Genomic DNA, 13,965 nt, shown 5'->3' with positions numbered 1-13,965 from the left:
CCACTGTGTCTTTCATTCAAAGTGCATTTTAAATTGGATCAAGTGAAAATTTATGTTTTCTGGTTTTACCCGGGTTTATTCAATTTGCCCTAAAGCAAACCACACCCCACCCACACAGGAAGAATTAAAATCATTACTTTTTCTCAAAGTATTTTTACTTTAAACTAGCATTTACAAATACTATCTATGTGCTCTTCAGTTTTCATATAATGTGAGTTTGATTACCATCTTGTATGACATTTATAGGCAAAATAAAAGATAGTTTACCTTATTATTGAAAATAAAATATTGTTACGGCGACGCGGTGGCAGAGTGCCTCAAAGCAAGAAGGTCGCTGGTTCAAGCCTCGGCAAGGTCAGTTGGCATTTCTGTGTTGAGTTTGCATGTTCTCCCCGTGTTCGTGTGGGTTCCTCCGGGTGCTCCGGTTTCCCCCACAGTCCAAAGACATGCAGGTGATTTGGGTATGCTAAAATTGACCATAGTGTATGAGTGTGTGTAAATGTGTGTATGGATTTTTCCCAGAGATGGGTTGCGGCTGGAAGGGCATCCACTGCATTAAAAATATACTGGATACGTTGGCGGTTCATTCCGCTGTGGCTACCCCGGACTAATAAAGGGACTAAACTGAAAAGAAAATAAATGAAAATAATGTTACAGTTGAAATCCGAATTATTTTACCTCCTTTAAATTTTTTTCTCTTTAAATGACAATATTTTTTCTTATGGAGAAAGATTATTTCAGCCAGATTAAAAGCCAGATTAAAAGCAGCTTTCATTTTTTAAAAGCCATTTAAAGGTCAAAACCTCATTATGGAATATAAAGTAACATTATAGGTATTTATTTCAGTTTAGTGCATGGTACAATTTTACTTGGATTTTGATATTAAGTCAAATCAAATTAAATCAGTCTTTTTTGTTTTGTTTACCAGATTCACCTATACCGCATGTCTTTGGACTTTGGAGGAAACTGGGGCACCCGGAGGAAACCCATACAAACAAAAATGAGAACATGCAAACTCCACACAGAAATGGCAACTAACCCAGTGGGGACTCGAACGAGTTAACTTGTTGCTAACCACTGAGCCACTGTATATATATATATATATATATATATATATATATATATATATATATATATATATATATTTTTTTTTTTTTATTTTTTTTTTTTATTGGGGTTCATGGCCACAGTGGAATGAACTGCCAACTTATCCTGCATGTGTTTACACAATGGTTGCCCTTCTAGCTGCAACCTAGTACTAGGAATATGGTGAACCAAATTGATTCAATTAATTCATGATTTATATATAAACAACATTTTACCTTTGAGTGAATGTAGTTTTTCCAATTGGGCAGAATAAATATTTTGATTAATATTAAATTACATTTTTCAGTTTTAACCCAGTTAAAACTACAATTTGAGGGAAATTTATAAATTTAGCTGTATAAAATTACAGTTTTTTAAAAGTTGATTCAGAGTTTTTTTTTCAGTTTATACTACTATAGGGGTGACAGGGTGGCTCAGTGGTTAGCACTGTCGCCTCACAGCAAGAAGGTTGCTGCTTTGAGTCCCGGCTGTATCAGTTAGCATTTTTCTGTGTGGAGTTTGCATATTCTCGCTGTGTTGGAGTGGGTTTCTTCTGTGCTCCAGTTTCCCCTACAGTCCAAAGACATGATGTGGAATAGGGGAATTGAATCAACTAAATTGGCCTTAGTGTATGAGTGTGTGAATGAGTGTGTATAGATGTTTCCTAGTTCTGGGTTGCGGCTGGAAGGTCATCCGCTGAGTAAAATATATGCTGGATAACTGGCGGTTCATTCTGCTGTGGCAACTCCTGATGCATAAAGAAACTAAGCTAAAAGAAAATGAATGAATGAATGAATGAATGAATGAATGAATGAATGTACTACTATAATTTATGTATTTATATAATTGTTATCCAAAGGGATCTTTCATTGAGATATCAATTATTCAGTTTTTGTCAGTACAACACATTTTTAAAACAGTAGTTAGTCATCAGTAATTATTTGTTTAGATTCTACTGTTAGAAACTAGCATTGAATAATAGCATATTAGAAATTATTTATTACATATCTGTACCATATTCTCTTCTTTGTTCTTCATTTATGACATACTAGTTTTTAGATAGTAAAACTAGTACTATCTCATGAAAATGTAATGTCTGAGTTTTAGTATATAATGAATAAGAACTATGAATTACTATTATCTTTTAAAAATGTATTAGACGGCTAAAAATAATTGTAGCATGGCATTAAATGCTATCATCTTTATAGATTAAATGTTACATTGCATGCCATACACATGCTAAATGTCAGAAAAGGTGAGATACGACTTGAAAAACCACAGATACTTTTGTGGAAGACAGTGCAGTACAATCATTGTGTTGTGCGTGGGTGTGTGTGCGACTGTGTTCCTACTCTTCCTCATTTGGTCTGAACTGTAGAACAGAGAGTTTCACTTCATTACTGTACTCTCTGATGTGAGAGCTGGCACACAAATCCATCTACATATCAATATTGAATAGGCTATTTTATTATTATTTTCTCATATGAGGGATGTTGTCTCTATAGAAAAGAGCTAAGCTTCATGCATAAATGAAAAAGGAAACAAAATATTTTAGTGGTATTAATTAGTCTTGAGATATGAAAAAAAAACATGTTAAATAAAGTTGCTATAGCACGAGCAGTGTTGGTGTAATATTATGATGCACTTTAAATGTTATGTGGTAAAGTTATGTAAGGTAAAGTAAAGTATGCATACTGCAGATTTCTGCAAATTTGATACAATTGGGGCCCAAAATATGAAATAAACCTTGAGATGGATTTCAAAGTTTTTTTTTTTACTTAATGTTTTAATGTAAATACACTACTTTTTTTGTATGTATGATTATATAATGCAGTATCTCGACAACCATTACATTAGATCCTACAGTAGGTCCTGAAGAGAAACCTAAACTGAAAAAAATCAATGATAAAATAATCTAATGATTTTGTTCAGATAGAAATAAAATGTAATAACTACAAAAAATAAAATGGTGTAACTTTTTTTTTTTGATGATCTAGTCAACAATAAAAGTGGGATTCATGGCCTCCGCTTGGACTTCTCTTTGTAATAGTGAACCATTATACTTCCTTTCCTATTTTTTGTGTTAATGAAACACTTTCTGTTTTACTTCCTTTGTCTGGTGTTGATATGCTGAAAATTTGCTTCATTTGTAGGTTCTATAAAAAACAAAAACAAATCTATGACAACAATCTATGAGTAATTGGTAATGTAGTATGATTAGTCTCATTTATTAGCAAAGGTTGTGTACTGTTGTTACATGCTATTGCATTACAGTAAATGTGAAGTGTGAATTGTTAGAGACCAGAGCACTGAGTGCTGTAAAACGCAATGAAACATGTTTAGTGACACCGTTTGACCTTTTTTGTGTGCTTGTTACAGTAAATGTCGGTTGGAAGAAATTCAAGCAGTTCTGATAACCTCTTCTTCCTCCAGCTATCATCTGTCTTTCCCTCTCACCACTTCCCTCTTTTCTTTTCTTTTCTTTTCTTTTCTTTTCTTTTCTTTTCTTTTCTTTACTTTTCTTTTCTTTTCTCGTTTGATTTCTTATGTCTTTACATTACGTCTGCACCCCTCATTTTTCTTTCTTCTTCATTTTCGACACCAGATGGCGTACGTGCTCTTTGTTATCTCAAACTACAGCATATTTCTGGCTTTGGTAGTAAGATCCATAGAAACACACCGTGTATGTTAGTTTTTAAAGTGAAATGCGTATCAAATGCTAGTAATGTGCACTTTAAAGTTTAGAAATAAACCTTGAACATAAAACTGGTGAACAAATGTAACTTATAGGTCTACTATATATGTTTATGGAAAATAAAGCAGCAAACTAATTGTGACCTTATTAAAACTATAGTTTTTAATGATTAACAACTTCTTGCTGATAAATGAGTAAACCCTGGTTGTTTGAAGGTGATTGGCAACGTGTAAATATTTAAAATGCCATTTAATTAGTATTTTTGTGCTGCAGTATGTTCATCAAAAATTCTAAAGACGCTTATTATATAAATTATTGTTATACTGGATGATATTTCAATGGGTGTCTACTATAAACTGTGGTGAAATGTACAGCAATCAATCATGTTTGCTTGAAAAGAGGACACATTCTTACATATTACATATAAAAGTATGACACTTTTATTATTTTAATGCTTGAAAACATCCTTTTCATCGTATAACCATGTTAAATTTCTATTCTAAAGCTGTGATTCTCAACCCAATTTGTTAAAACAATTAAGCAAATATAGAAGATGTATATTTTACATACAATAACCACAAAACCATTTGCATATTGCAGACAACAATGGTTTATCTGAAACAGCCATTAAATTGAGGAATCTCTGCTCACCAAATTATTCAGTCTAGAGTAAACGCCCACTAACAGATGTTGACAAACACTCAGTTAGAAGTACTTCCATGTTTTTTTTTTTAGGAGAAAAGGGGTTGGACATTATGATCCACACAGAGCATGAAAGTGAAAGTTCAGAAAGAGGAGGGATCCAGTTATGTTTCAACACTTCGCATCATGATTGCTTTCTGGTATGTGTTTTTCTCTATCTGCTGCAGTTTATCAAGCAAAATGTTCCATTGATTATCTGTCTGTCTGTCTGTCTGTCTGTCTGTCTATCTATCCTTGTTTTTGATAATGAAGTTGCTTCCTGCTGATGTTTCTTCTTTCTGTCCAGTGTGATTTCCCTTTTCTTTCCCCTGTGTGGGTCAGTGCCATTGTCTGGATGGATTCAGTCCCCTGGACATCCACTAGGTTATGAACCTTATTCCAATATGACTTGGAAAGAGTGTGCTCCGGCTGGACACAGAATCACACTCACTCTCACACATGTAGACCTGGAGGAAAGCTTTAACTGTGAAGATGACGCCTTGAAGGTGTGTGTGTTAGAAAAAGTTTTTTTTTTTTTACACATGGTTTGTACGTAGGTGTTATAAACTTTTTAAATACGCAGTTTTATTTGAAAGTGTTGTCAAAATAAATGTACGCACTGTGAAAAAAAGTGTTTTGCACTTTTCCAGATTACAATTTTTCTCAATTGCTTATGCTCAATTCTCGATTGAATTTTTTTGTTCTTCAAAACAGTAAGTTTAGATGCTCATTGTTCACTTCAGAGTGGCATTTCTTATTGATTTAAGCAACTTGCAAATGTCTTGGCACATGTCTGCAAACATTAAGTACAGTTGCCTGTAGATTGGACAAAAAACAATTGCATAAGCCTTGTTAATCAAAACTGATGAATCTATTCTCATTTAAACTCTTAATCATGTGTCATCATGTAAGCCATCACAGTCAAAACTGGTTATTCAATTATCAAACATTTGTATACGTACATGTTAACACCAAAAAAATCTGAAATTGACATTGTAATGTCTATTGTACTGTCTACAATGGTAAATTTAAATAAAATTTGCTTTATCTATTTAACCAATCAGGTTTGGTAGCATACAGTGCATCCAGAAAGTATTCATAGCGCCTCACTTTTTCTACATTTTTTCCTTATTCCAAAATGGATTCAATTAATTTATTTACTGAATTCTACACACAATACCCCATAATGACAATGTGAAAAAGGATTTTTTGAAATTGTTGCAATTACATGTACATAAGTATTCACAGTCTTTGCCGTAAAGCTCTAAATTGAGCTAATGTACATTCTGTTTCCACTGATCATTCTTGAGATGTTTCAGCAGCTTAATTGAAGTTCACCTGTGGTAAATTCAGTTGATTGGACATGATTTGAAAAGGCACACACCTGTCTATATAAGGTTCCAGGATTGATAGTGCATGTCAAAGCACAAACCAAGCATGAAGACAAAGGAATTGTCTGTAGACCTCAGAGACAGGATTGTCTCGAGGCACAAGGCTGGGGAAGGTTAGAGCGAAATTTCTGCTTTTCTAAAAGTTCCAATGTGAACAATCTTCCGTAAGTAGAAGATGTTTGGAACTACCAGGACTCTTCCTAGAGCTGGCCGGCCATCTAAGCTGAGTGATTGGGGGAAAAAGGGCCTTAGTCAGGGAGGTGATCAATAACCCGATGATCACTCAGTCTGAGCTCCAGCATTTTTCTGTGGTGAGAAATCCATCTGTGCAGCAATCCACCAATCAGGCCTGTATGGTAGAGTGGCCAGACAGAAGCCACTCCTTAAGTAAAAGACACATAGAAGCCCGCATGGAATTTACCAAAAGGCATCTGAAGGACTCTCAGACCATAAGAAACAAAATTTTCTGGTCTGATGGAGTGAATGCCAGGGGTTACATTAGGAAAAACAAGGCATCGTTCATCACCGGGCTAATACCATCCCTACAGAGAAGCATGGTGGTGGCAGCGTCATGCTGTGGGGATGTTTTTCAGCAGCAGGTACTAGAAGACTAGTCAGGATAGACGGAAAGATGAATGTAGCAATGTACAGAGTCATCCTGAATGAAAACCTGCTTCAGAGTGCTCTTGACCTCAGGGGTGACGGTTCATCTTCCAGCAGGACAGTGACCCAAAACACACCGCCAAAATATTAATGGAGTGGCTTGACAACAACTCATGAATGTCCTTGAGTGGCCCAGCCAAAATCCAGACCCAAATCCTATTGAACATCTCTGGAGAGATCTGAAAATGGCTCTACACCATTGCTTCCTATCCAACCTGATAGAGCTTGAGGAGTACTGCAAAGAGGAATGGGCCAAACCCAAAAGACAAGTATGCCAAGCTTGTGGCATCATATTCAAAAAGACTTGAGGCTGTAATTGATGCCAAATGTGCATCAACAAAGTATTGAGCAAAGGTTGTAAATACTTCAGTACATGTGCTTTTTTTCAGTTTTTTGATTTATAATAAATTTGCAATAATTTTTTCACATTGTTATTATGGGGTATTGTGTGTAGAATTTTGAGGAAATAAATTAGTTGAATCCATTTTGGAATAAGGCTGTAATATATATAAAAAATGTAGAAACAGTGAGGCGCTGTGACTACTTTCCAGATGCACTGTATGCAGGGCCGGTGCGTCCATAGAGGCGACCTAGGTGGCCACCTAGGGCGGCAGAATAGAGAGGGCGGCACCCGCGACACCTCCCTCACCACCCGCGTCCTGATTTATATCCGTGCCTAGGGCGGCAGAATAGAGAGGGCGGCGTCTGCAACACCTCATTCACCAGCCGCATCCTCAGTTATATCTGCAATCTAATCTATCCTCAGTCACCCCCCCATCCATAACCCATATATATATGTTCTGCCTATGTTCGCGTGGGTTTCCTCCGGGTGCTCCGGTTTCCCCCTCAAGTCCCGAGACATACTCAGGCTAAATTGTGATGGGTTGCGGCTGGAAGGGCATCCGCTGTGTAAAAACTTATGCTAAATAAGTGGCTGATTCATTCCACTGTGGCAACCCCAGATTATTAAAGCGACTGAGCTGAAAAGAAAATGAATGAATATATACTGTATATAGATAGATAGATAGATAGATAGATAGATAGATAGATAGATAGATAGATAGATAGATAGATAGATAGATAGATAGATAGATAGATAGATAGATAGATAGATAGATAGATAGATAGATAGATAGATAGATAGATAGATAGATAGATTGATTGATTGATTGATTGATTGATAAATGGATAAAAGCTTCTTCAACTTGTCAAAAAACTTAGTTTATGAATTATATAATTTAAAAAAATAGATTATCTTCATTATAAGACATTATTAATAATATTGTGCATGCAATACAAATATAAGTTTTTGTTACTTTAATTCAACAGATTGTAGTCCTTCCCTCAAAACCTTCTACATTTCTATCTCATTTTCATATAGGTGTTTAAAATACTGTGGTATTTTTTTTTTTTTTTGACAATTATGGAATTTAAAAACTAAAAAAACTCAAACCATTTAACTGCTGTTTATCTGCATTTTATTGTCCAGGTATTTTCAGATGAGGAGCTTCTTGTTAATCTGTGTGCACGCATGAACATGAAGGAGCTGCAGACATCTGTCAACCCTTTCCTTCACTCCTCCTCTGGCGGTTGTCTCTCTGTTTCATTTCTCTCTGACTACTCAAACCCTGAGAGACACACTGGATTTCGAGGCTTTTACACTATTCGGGGTTAGTAAAAGATGATGAGTCATTCACTGACTAAAGGGAAGAAAAAGTTGTGGGATTGTGAGTCAATGAGTATGTTTACATGAACACCAATAGTCCAATTTTAATATGATTAAAACAATTCTCTGATTATGAGTCTACTATGTAAACAGCGATATTTGATAAATCCGATTACAGACACAATTGAACTAAACAGAAATCGAATTAAGGCATGTAGAGTATGCCGATTTTAGTCGCATTACTGAAGTGCAGTACAGACAAGTAAACACTGCAATCAAAATTATTGTTATTATAAGTGCCATGTTAGACTTTCGCCACATTTTGCAACAGGATAGTCTACACACACACACAGCTGTTTGGCACTATTCTCTGCACCCATCGAGAATGAATTTTCATTAAAACCGCAGTTCATACTTGCATCCAATATCTTGTTTGTCGCAGAGGACATGAATGAAATGTTCCTGAATGAAAGTGAAAGTGCCAAACTGCAGTTAAAGTCCACAAATTAAAAATTAAGCACTCAAAATTACATGAAACTGGAGGAAATGTGCATAGCGTGGTGACGCAATGACGTTAATCAAATTATATGCAATAACATGTAAAATGGGATCATGAAAGGAACATTCAAAAAGCAACTCATGTTAACGCCTTAATCATATTATTGTCTTACTCAGATAAGTCCAATAGTTTGATTAGGCTACTGATGTCCATGTAAACGGAGTCAATGTAAATGCTATTCTATCTTAAGCTCAAATCCTACTGTGTTGTAGATGTCGATGAGTGTCAGGACCCTGAGAACGAGTGCACTCAACTCTGCAACAACTACATTGGAGGTTATCGTTGTTTTTGCAGACCAGGTTACTTTATGGACTCTGATAATCACACCTGCCAAGGTAATAAACATTGCGTTTGGGTGCAGTTTTGAGACGTTTATTTTTACCGTGGCTGTCAAGTTAAATGGGTTGATTTAGTGCCAATATCATTCATTCATTCATTTTTCTTGTCGGCTTAGTCCCTTTATTTATCCGGGGTCGCCACAGCGGAATGAACCGCCAACTTATCCAGCAAGTTTTTACGCAGATAATGCCCTTCCAGCCGCAACCTATCTCTGGGAAACATCCACACACACGTTCACACACACACACACACACACAAACACACTCATACACTACGGACAATTTAGCCTACCCAATTCACCTGTACCCCATGTCTTTGGACTGTGGGGGAAACCGGAGCACCCGGAGGAAACTCACGAGAAGGCAGGGAGAACATGCAAACTCTACACAGAAAAGCCAACTGAGCCGAGGTTCGAACCAGCAACTTTCTTTCCTGTAAGGCGACAGCACTACCTACTGCGCCACTGCCTCGCCCTAGTGCAAATATATTATGCAAGAAATTGTCACAAAATTAAAAAAATTTCAAATTTAAAAAATTTTTAATTCCATGTCATATGCAAAATACAAAATTGTACTACAAATAGCATTAATGAACCACAATGGAAATGGTTAGGGGACTTGTGAAAGCAGAATTGTCAGATATCTAAGAGATCAGAGAGGTCAAAGTTCTTGTTTATCTCCGACTTTATCGCTGACTCTAAACAGGAAGTTGCTGGGTTCGTTACTTTTTGGAGACCTCCGGAACATTTCTGTTAAGGCCTGCACTATTTGCATGCACTTGTGTTGTCAAACTGTTGAAGATGTTTTTCTCAGTTTGTAGTTATATATTAGCATTTAGCATTTCTGTTAGCATTTAGTTTCTTAACTTGCAGCCCATTTGAGCTCACTTGGCCACCACAGTACACCAAAAGCAATCTGGAGGAGATTTAAATGTGCTAAGCCATCAGCACAGCAACAAAACTAAAGCAGAATTCACCCAATTGAGTATTCCATTATACCTTTAATAATATTTGCTTTTCTGTGGGTATATAAAAATGTAAACACCAAGGGCCAATATCTTTGATATTGCTTTCAGAATGATTTGTTTTGGCTGATTAAAGATAAAGGGCTTTTTTCCAGCAAATTCTGATAAATGTAATTAGTTACCCAGCATGCCATATATTTAATTTTTTAATACTTTAATAAAAGAGACAGATTCTTACTCTTAACTTACTTATTAGTAAGCCTGTTATTAATACTGCATAATGGATGTTTATTAGCACTTATAAATGACATATTATAGGTGACACGGTGGCTCAGTGATTAGCACTGTCACCTCACAGCAATAAGGTCGCTGTCCCAGCTGGGTCAGTTGGCATTTCTGTGTGGAGTTTGCATGTTCTCCCCGTGTTGGCTTGGGTTTGTGCTCCGGTTAGTGCTCCGGTTTCCCCCACATTCCAAATACATATAAGTGATAATAATATAAGTGAATTGAATTAACTAAATTGGCCTTAAGTGTATGAGTGTGTGTATGAGTGTGTATGGATGTTTCCCAAAACTGAGTTGCAGCTGGAAGAGCATCCGCTGTGTAAAACATATGCTGGATAAGTTGGCGGTTCATTCCACTGTGGCAACCCCTGATAAATAAAGGGACTAAGCCGAAGGAAAATGAATGAATGAATGAAAATACATATACTGCAGCATCATATTCTACATCTCTACCCAATACTTAAACTTGCCACAAAACAAAATAATAATATAATAAGCTACAAATTAAGAGTCTATTAAAGCAAAAGATGTAGTTATTGTTTGGTTGATAGCGAGAACTAAACTTTAAAACAACTGGTATTTTAATTTCTTATTGACAGCCGTAATGCATAATCCCTACAGTATACGTAATGAACCAGTGACACTGTTCTCTCTCTGTATGTCAGTTAGCTGTAGTAAAAATTACACAGGCTCTCTAGAAGGTGAGCTGAAGTCGCCACACTGGCCCAGTCCATATCCAGAAAACTCTGTGTGCTCTTACAAACTGGCTGTAGAAGAAGGTCTGCAGTTTGAGCTGACGTTCACAGGGACGTTTGACGTGGAAAAGGCAGACAATGGACGGTGCATTGACTCATTAACCGTACGTAACATTTAAAGTCTTGTCTCTTTCTCTTTGTATTTCGCCTCAATGACCTGTTCTCTCTTTCTCTATGCATTCCTTCTAGATAAAACCTCTCATTGGTGAAGCTAAAACATATTGTGGAAAAGATCTTCCTTCTTCCTTTCTCACAAGGTCTGAGAGTGTTGAGATTACTTTTAGGACAGACCATAAAGGAACAAACCGAGGGTTTCGCCTTAGTTATAAAACTAAAGGTTTGTCTTTCCTATCATTAAAACTAAACACTTCATATACTGCATAAAAAGGATTGGTGGGACTACAGTATATATAAGAATGTTCCATTAATAATAAACTAATTTCATTGGTCCACTCATCTCAACTTATTTATTATTATTATTATTATTATTATTAATTTATATTTATGTATAACCAACGCTTATTTAGATGTTATTGTGGTGATTATTTCCTACCTTACAGAGATGAAATGTATTGGACCTGTGACGCCAACATCTAGTTTGTTGCCACAGCTTCATGAATATCCCACATATGGCAAAGTTACAGTGACATGTGACAAAGGACATGTATTAATAGTAAGTATTTCAGTATTTCAAACATTTCGGACTTAATGATTTTAAATTCAGTTTGCTGGAGGGCCATGGCTGAATTTTATGGATTTGTTGAGGTTCATTGTGTTTTAAAAAGTGTGTTTTAGATAACTTGAATTTGTAATAGAATTAACATTATTATTGCTGTATTAGAAAAGTCCCAGTTTGTTATGAGTTTATTTAAGTCAGTGTTCTATGTTACTGAGTTAAGTATTGTTTACACTAAATCAATAACGTGACACATGGACATCCTGTAGAATTAAACCAATCAGGTGATAACTTCAGAACATCTGAAGTGTATTTTAGTTTCTTTGGCTAATGCTTAATCAGCGATCCGTGGGTGTGACATTTGAGACTGAAACTAGATGATAGCCTTTAGCATGTAGTTTAAGAGTCAAATCTTTAATAATCACTGCAAGTCACACTTTGTTTCACAGAGTGAATTAGCTGAGGTTAAGAACCTGTATGAATCCACATGCCAGAAAAATGGACAGTGGAGTCCGGTTATCCCCTGTGAACGTAAGAAAATGTTTTAAAACCTTTTCTTTAAAAAATTTATTTCTGTTTTCTGCCCTCTTTCTGTGATTCCTAGAATTATATATGACTTCATAATATTAAAAAACAACACTTTTCTTGTTTCCTCCTCAGCTGTAGATTGTGGCTTTCCAGAACATTTTGAATTATTGGAGCTCTCAGAAAATGATCCTCAAACAACTTTTATGAAACAAATCAGTCTCAAGTGCAAATCTAAATTTTATCAACTGGATACAAATGGTGAGACTTGTATGGTTTATGTGAATTACAGTAATTCTAAACAAACAAATATGTAATTCTGCATCCTTGTCTTTTATCATTGTTTTAATTCTATTTTATTGTTTTCCTTTCATTAGCTATTTTTACATGCAACGCCGAAGGTAACTGGGTGTCTGAGAATGGTGACATTTTAACAAAAGATTTTCCTAAATGTGAACCAGGTACTCGTTTATCCTGAATGTACCTATAAACCCAAATATATTTGGAGATGTTTTATATGTTTCTCTCTTCCTTAATATCTCTCTCTCTATCTTTTAGTATGTGGAATGAACACAGAGGACTCTTTTGGTGGAAGAGTCTTTGGCGGGAAGCCAGCACAACCAGGACAGATTCCATGGCAGCTCTTACATAAGTTCAACCCTAGAGGTGGTGCATCTCTGATCAGTGATTACTGGGCTCTGACAGCTGCTCATGTAGTGGATGGATATGAAAGCAAAACCATGAGTTGGTTAGGGGGAATAACTGATGGTCTGGACGAAAAACAAGTCGCTATGGTGACTGAAAAAATAATCATTCATCCAAAATATAATAAAGTTGGGCTTGAATTGGGAAAAAACCAAACAAACTTTGATAATGACATTGCTCTGATGAAAATGTCTGCCAGGGTGCCTCTAGGTACAAACATCAGGCCGGTGTGCTTGCCAAACAAAAGAGACGAAGCTGTGATGGAGGGCACAGTCTCAGGTTTTGGAGGACTACAAAGAAAGAATTTGAGTCGATATCTGCTTTATGGTCCAGTCCAGATATATCCACTTGTTGAATGTAAATTGGGAGGTTCAAAAGTCACCAATAACATGATCTGTGCTGGAGGAGACAGAGTAGACAGTTGTAAAGGTGACAGTGGAGGTCCTTTGTTTTTCCCTCCTCTGGGAAATGGGTCCCCAGACCAGCCTTATCGTCTTACAGGCATAGTATCCTGGGGTCCTCCTAATTGTGGAGATGAAAGCTTTAAAGGTTACTATACGAAAGTCCAAAACTACCTGGACTGGATTAAACAAACCATGGAAATTAACTAACATCAGCATGCTAAAATATTTTTTCACCTACACAAATGTTTATTGCATCACGAAGTAAAGTTTCTCTTTGGAATATCCAATTGTGTAATATACATTTTATGCATCTGCACCTTTAAAAATTAATTCAATATTTTGAAATGTAAATGTGTCAGTGTTTTATACTCATCAATAAATCCATTTTTAAATGTAATAAAACATTCAGGCTTTATTTTCTATTATTACAGCACGGCTGTCTGGAATATTCAATTCTGATTGGTCAGTCGAGACATTCCACAATTTATTGTTCAGATATAACAACCACTAAATAACACAGGCTCATCTGGGAACTTTAAATCATCTTGGCCGTCAGTCAAAACATTCACATAC

The 13,965-nt window shown here is 36.0% G+C and overlaps 1 long non-coding RNA gene across 1 annotated transcript; it reads left to right on the top strand.

Moving 5' to 3' along the window:
- Positions 1-4,585: 4,585 nt before the first annotated feature.
- On the top strand, positions 4,586-13,789 carry c1s.1 (complement component 1, s subcomponent .1). The gene is given in 11 exon segments (NR_027750.1): positions 4,586-4,623; positions 4,770-4,968; positions 8,006-8,186; positions 8,954-9,076; positions 10,993-11,186; positions 11,272-11,419; positions 11,643-11,755; positions 12,208-12,289; positions 12,419-12,544; positions 12,661-12,744; positions 12,842-13,789. It is a non-coding gene; the product is annotated as a complement component 1, s subcomponent .1 (long non-coding RNA).
- Positions 13,790-13,965: the final 176 nt, after the last annotated feature.

This window comes from Danio rerio, chromosome 16 (assembly GCF_049306965.1).
Source record: "Danio rerio strain Tuebingen ecotype United States chromosome 16, GRCz12tu, whole genome shotgun sequence".
Taxonomy (NCBI): Eukaryota; Metazoa; Chordata; class Actinopteri; order Cypriniformes; family Danionidae; genus Danio; species Danio rerio.
This window is presented reverse-complemented; position numbering and strand designations above follow the sequence as displayed.